This window comes from Rattus rattus, chromosome 15, assembly GCF_011064425.1.
Source record: "Rattus rattus isolate New Zealand chromosome 15, Rrattus_CSIRO_v1, whole genome shotgun sequence".
NCBI lineage: Eukaryota > Metazoa > Chordata > Mammalia > Rodentia > Muridae > Rattus > Rattus rattus.
This window is the reverse complement of record NC_046168.1, coordinates 42,268,200-42,275,084: the sequence shown is the minus strand read 5'-3', so window position 1 is coordinate 42,275,084 and position 6,885 is coordinate 42,268,200. Positions and strand designations below refer to the sequence as shown.

The 6,885-nt window shown below is 42.3% G+C and overlaps 1 pseudogene across 1 annotated transcript in view; it reads left to right on the top strand.

Annotated features, from left to right (window-relative positions):
- The first annotated feature begins 493 nt into the window (after positions 1-493).
- The window catches only part of LOC116884367, a 22,826-nt pseudogene continuing 16,434 nt past the window's right edge, over positions 494-6,885 (top strand). Inside the window, exon 1 of the transcript XR_004385867.1 lies at positions 494-860. The product of XR_004385867.1 is annotated as a vomeronasal type-2 receptor 116-like (transcript). The remainder of the gene's footprint in view (positions 861-6,885) is intronic.

Below are 6,885 nucleotides of genomic sequence, written 5' to 3'. Positions count from 1 at the left end.
TCAGCTTTGGAAAGAAATAAAATCAGTAATAGGTAAAATGGCACATCTAAAATTGAAAATGAAAGTGATCACGGAAAAGCAGAACTAACAGCAGAAATAGAAAAAATAGAACTTAAAGATAAATTATCTGATGTCTCTTTCTGTGACCTGGTTGAGGGTTTTCTTTCTCATTATGTTGATTTTTTCTCCCCCTACCTTCACCACCAATTTCTTCCACTCCTAAAACCTATCCAACAAGTACAGTTCCTGGTACCATGAAAATTTTTTTCATTGCATCGTTTTGTTTCTTTCTGTGGTTGTCTGGGAGGTTTCTCACCCTCCGTGAGAGAATTAGCTCCTTTTAAGTCACAGTACAGAGCTCAGAGCCAAGATACTCTGTATCGAGCCCAAAAGAAGGGAAAAGACATAGAAAGCTTTTCCTCTTTTACAGGTGAGTAAAACACCTAATACTAATAACCTAGGGCAATGAGTTAAAAATTACATACCTGCTTTTCGGCTTTCGGTTCGGAGGAGGCAACGGTGCAACTTTCTTCGGTCGTCCCGAATCCGGGTTCATCCGACACCAGCCACCTCCACCATGCCGCCCAAGTTCGACCCCAACGAGATCAAAGTCGTGTACTTGAGGTGCACCGGAGGCGAGGTCGGCGCCACATCAGCCTTGGCCCCTAAGATCGGTCCTCTGGGTCTGTCTCCCAAAAAAGTTGGTGATGACATCGCCAAGGCTACCGGTGACTGGAAAGGCCTCAGGGATGACAGTGAAACTGACCATCCAGAACAGACAGGCCCAGACTGAGGTGGTGCCCTATGCCTCTGCCCTGATCATCAAAGCCCTCAAGGAGCCACCAAGAGACAGGAAGAAGGCAGATCTTCCTGGTTGCTGCCACCGCGGAGAGCCCGTGGGCAGAACCCTGCGAGCGAACTTGAGCCTCGGGACCACAGGTAAGACTAACTTATCTGCTGCAAGTGACTTGCTTGGTGGAATCGGGACAACAGAGGCAGAATCCCTCTAGGACCAGGCACGCCCTGTGTTTACGGAAGTCCCACACCATGATCCCGGCCCGCAGCAGCTCTCTGCTCCCAGAACCCGTGGGAGAGATACTACAGCCTGGTCAGGTGGGCACTCCTGAGGCTGCAGAGCGGAAGAGACCACCAACACTGCCCACCCCTGCCCACATCCCTGACCCAAGAGGAAACTGTACAAGGCCTCTGGGTTCCTGTGGGGGAGGGCCCAGGAGCAGCAGGAGCCCTGCCTGAGACACCACCGGAACCTGAAGGAAACAGACCGGATAAACAGTTCTCTGCACCCAAATCCCGTGGGAGGGAGAGCTAAACCTTCAGAGAGGCAGACACGCCTGCAAACCAGAAGAGACTGCTCTCTGCACACATTACTGATTCCAGAGGAAAACACCGAGGCCATCTGGAACCCTGGTGCACGGAGGCTCCCGGAAGAGGCGACGCAGATCTTCCTGGTCGCTGCCACCGCGGAGAGCCCGTGGGCAGAACCCCGCGAGCTAACTTGAGCCTCCGGGCCACAGGTAAGACCAACTTTTCTGCTGCAAGTGACCTGCCTGGTGAACTCAAGGCACAGGTCCACAGGAACAGCTGAAGACCTGTAGAAAGGAAAAACTACACGCCCAAAAGCAGAACACTCTGTCCCCATAACTGACTGAAAGAGAGGAAAACAGGTCTACAGCACTCCTGACACACAGGCCTATAGGACAGTTTAGCCACTGTCAGAAATAGCAGAACAAAGTAACACTAGAGATAATTTGATGGCGAGAGGCAAGCGCAGGAACCCAAGCAACAGAAACCAAGACTACATGGCACCATCGGAGCCCAATTCTCCCATCAAAACAAACATGGAATATCCAAACACACCAGAAAAGCAAGATCTAGTTTCAAAATCATATTTGATCATGATGTTGGAGGACTTCAGGAAAGACATGAAGAACTCCCTTAGAGAAACACAGGAAAACATAAATAAACAAGTAGAAGCCTACAGAGAGGAATCACAAAAATTCCTAAAAGAATTCCAGGAAAACATAAATAAACAAGTAGAAGCCCATAGAGGAGTCACAAAATCCTAAAAGAATTCCAGGAAACATAAATGAACAAGTAGAAGCCCATAGAGAGGAGTCACAAAAAATCCTGAAAGAATTCCAGGAAAAACACAATCAAACAGTTGAAGGAATTAAAATGGAAATAGAAGCAATCAAGAAAGAACACATGGAAACAACCCTGGATATAGAAAACCAAAAGAAGAGACAAGGAGCTGTAGATACAAGCTTCACCAACAGAATACAAGAGATGGAAGAGAGAATCTCAGGAGCAGAAGATTCCATAGAAATCATTGACTCAACTGTCAAAGATAATGTAAAGCGGAAAAAGCTACTGGTCCAAAACATACAGGAAATCCAGGACTCAATGAGAAGATCAAACCTAAGGATAATAGGTATAGAAGAGAGTGAAGACTCCAGCTCAAAGGACCAGTAAATATCTTCAACAAAATCATAGAAGAAAACTTCCCTAACCTAAAAAAGAGATACCCATAGGCATACAAGAAGCCTACAGAACTCCAAATAGATTGGACCAGAAAAAAACACCTCCCGATCACATAATAGTCAAAACACCAAACGCACAAAATAAAGAAAAAATATTAAAAGCAGTAATGGAAAAAGGTCAAGTAACATATAAAGGCAGACCTATCAGAATCACACCAGACTTTTCGCCAGAAACTATGAAGGCCAGAAGATCCTGGACTGATGTCATACAGACCCTAAGAGAACACAAATGCCAGCCCAGGCTACTGTATCCTGCAAAACTCTCAATTAACATAGATGGAGAAACCAAGATATTCCATGACAAAACCAAATTTACACAATATCTTTCTACAAATCCAGCGCCACAAAGGATAATAAATGGTAAAGCCCAACATAAGGAGGCAAGCTATACTCAAGAAGAGGCAAGAAACTAATCGTCTTGGCAACAAAACAAAGAGAAGAAAAGCACACAAACATAACACATCCAAGTATGAATATAACAGGAAGCAATAATCACTATTCCTTAATATCTCTCAACATCAATGGCCTCAACTCCCCAATAAAAAGACATAGATTAACAAACTGGATACGCAACGAGGACCCTGCATTCTGCTGCCTACAGGAAACACACCTCAGAGACAAAGACAGACACTACCTCAGAGTGAAAGGCTGGAAAACAACTTTCCAGGCAAATGGTCAGAAGAAGCAAGCTGGAGTAGCCATTCTAATATCAAATAAAGTCAATTTTCAACTAAAAGTCATCAAAAAAGATAAGGAAGGACACTTTATATTTATCAAAGGAAAAATCCACCAAGATGAACTCTCAATCCTAAATATCTATGCCCCAAATACAAGGGCACCTACATACGTAAAAGAAACCTTACTAAAGCTCAAAACACATATTGCACCTCACACAATAATAGTAGGAGACTTCAACACCCCACTCTCATCAATGGACAGATCATGGAAACAGAAATTAAACAGAGACGTAGACAGACTAAGAGAAGTCATGAGCCAAATGGACTTAACGGATATTTATAGAACGTTCTACCCTAATGCAAAAAGGATATACCTTCTTCTCAGCTCCTCATGGTACTTTCTCCAAAATTGACCATATAATTGGTCAAAACCAGGCCTCAACAGGTACAGAAAGATAGAAATAATCCCATGCGTGCTATCGGACCACCACGCCTAAAGCTGGTCTTCAATAACAATAAGGAAGAATGCCCACATATACGTGGAAATTGAACAATGCTCTACTCAATGATAACCTGGTCAAGGAAGAAATAAAGAAAGAAATTAAAAACTTTTTAGAATTTAATGAAAATGAAGGTACAACATACCCAAACTTATGGGACACGATGAAAGCTGTGCTAAGAGGAAAACTCATAGCGCTGAGTGCCTGCAGAAAGAAAACAGGAAAGAGCATATGTCAGCAGCTTGACAGCACACCTAAAAGCTCTAGAACAAAAGAAGCAAATACACCCAGGAGGAGTAGAAGGCAGGAAATAATCAAACTCAGAGCTGAAATCAACCAAGTAGAAACAAAAAAAGGACCATAGAAAGAATCAACAGAACCAAAAAGTTGGTTCTTTGAGAAAATCAACAAGATAGATAAACCCTTAGCCAGACTAACGAGAGGACACAGAGAGTGTGTCCAAATTAACAAAATCAGAAATGAAAAGGGAGACATAACTACAGATTCAGAGGAAATTCAAAATATCATCAGATCTTACTATAAAAGCCTATACTCAACAAAACTTGAAAATCTGCAGGAAATGGACAATTTCCTAGACAGATACCAGGTACCGAAGTTAAATCAGGAACAGATAAACCAGTTAAACAACCCCATAACTCCTAAGGAAATAGAAGCAGCCATTAAAGGTCTCCCAACCAAAAAGAGCCCAGGTCCAGACGGGTTTAGTGCAGAATTCTATCAGACCTTCATAGAAGACCTCGTACCAATATTATTCAAACTATTCCACAAAATTGAAACAGATGGAGCACTACCGAACTCCTTCTATGAAGCCATAATTACTCTTATACCTAAACCACACAAAGACCCAACAAAGAAAGAGAACTTCAGACCAATTTCCCTTATGAATATCGACGCAAAAATACTCAACAAAATTCTGGCAAACCGAATCCAAGAGCACATCAAAACAATCATCCACCATGATCAAGTAGGCTTCATCCCAGGCATGCAGGGATGGTTTAATATACGGAAAACCATCAACGTGATCCATTATATAAACAAACTGAAAGAACAAAACCACATGATCATTTCATTAGATGCTGAGAAAGCATTTGACAAAATTCAACACCCCTTCATGATAAAAGTCCTGGAAAGAATAGGAATCCAAGGCCCATACCTAAACATAGTAAAAGCCATATACAGCAAACCAGTGGCTAACATTAAACTAAATGGAGAGAAACTTGAAGCAATCCCACTAAAATCAGGGACTAGACAAGGCTGCCCACTCTCTCCCTACTTATTCAATATAGTTCTTGAAGTTCTAGCCAGAGCAATCAGACAACAAAAGGAGGTCAAGGGGATACAGATCGGAAAAGAAGAAGTCAAAATATCGCTATTTGCAGATGATATGATAGTATATTTAAGTGATCCCAAAAGTTCCACCAGAGAACTACTAAAGCTGATAAACAACTTCAGCAAAGTGGCTGGGTTAAAATTAACTCAAATAAATCAGTAGCCTTCCTCTACACCAAAGAGAAACAAGCCGAGAAAGAAATTAGGGAAACGACACCCTTCATAATAGACCCAAATAATATAAAGTACCTTGGTGTGACTTTAACCAAGCAAGTAAAAAGATTTGTACAACAAGAACTTCAAGACTCTGAAGAAAGAAATTGAAGAAGACCTCAGAAGATGGAAAGATCTCCATGCTCATGGATTGGCAGGATTAATATAGTAAAATGGCCATTTTACCAAAAGCGATCTACAGATTCAATGCAATCCCCATCAAAATACCAATCCAATTCTTCAAAGAGTTAGACAGAACAATTTGCAAATTCATCTGGAATAACAAAAAACCCAGGATAGCTAAAAGTATGCTCAACAATAAAAGGACTTCTGGGGGAATCGCTATCCCTGAACTCAAGCAGTATTACAGAGCAATTGTGATAAAAACTGCATGGTATTGGTACAGAGACAGACAGATAGACCAATGGAATAGAATTGAAGACCCAGAAATGAACCCACACACCTATGGTCACTTGATTTTTGACAAAGGAGCCCAAACCATCCAATGGAAAAAAGATAGCATTTTCAGCAAATGGTGCTGGTTCAACTGGAGGTCAACATGTAGAAGAATGCAGATCGATCCATGCTTATCACCCTGTACAAAGCTTAAGTCCAAGTGGATCAAGGACCTCCACATCAAACCAGACACACTCAAACTAATAGAAGAAAAACTAGGGAAGCATCTGGAACACATGGGCACTGGAAAAATTTCCTGAACAAAACACCAATGGCTTATGCTCTCAAGATCAAGAATCGACAAATGGGATCTCATAAAACTACAAAGCTTCTGTAAGGCAAAGGACACTGTGGTCAGGACAAAACGGCAACCAACAGATTGGGAAAAGATCTTTACCAATCCTACAACAGATAGAGGCCTTATATCCAAAATATACAAAGAACTCAAAAAGTTAGACAGCAGGGAGACATATAACCCTATTAAAAAATGGGGTTCAACAATGGAATATTACTCAGCTATCAAAAACAACGACTTTATGAAATTCGTAGGCAAATGGTTGGAACTGGAAAATATCATCCTGAGTGAGCTAACCCAATCACAGAAAGACATACATGGTATGCACTCACTGATAAGTGGCTATTAGCCCAAATGCTTGAATTACCCTAGTTGCCTAGAACAAATGAAACTCAAGACGGATGATCAAAATGTGAAGGCTTCACTCCTTCTTTAAAAGGGGAACAAGAATACCCTTGGCAGGGAAGAGAGAGGCAAAGATTAAAACAGAGACTGAAGGAACACCCATACAGAGCCTGCCCCACATGTGGCCCATACATATACAGCCACCCAATTAGACAAGATGGATGAAGAAGAAGTGCAGACTGACAGGAGCCGATGTAGATCGATCCTGAGAGACACAGCCAGAATACAGCAAATACAGAGGCGAATGCCAGCAGCAAACCACTGAACTGGAGAACGGGACCCCTGCTGAAGGAATCAGAGAATGAACTGAAGAGCTTGAAGGGGCTTGAGACCCCATATGTACAACAATGCCAAGCAACCAGAGCTCCAGGACCAAGCCACTACCTAAAGACTATACATGGACTGACCCTGGACTCTGACCTCGTGAG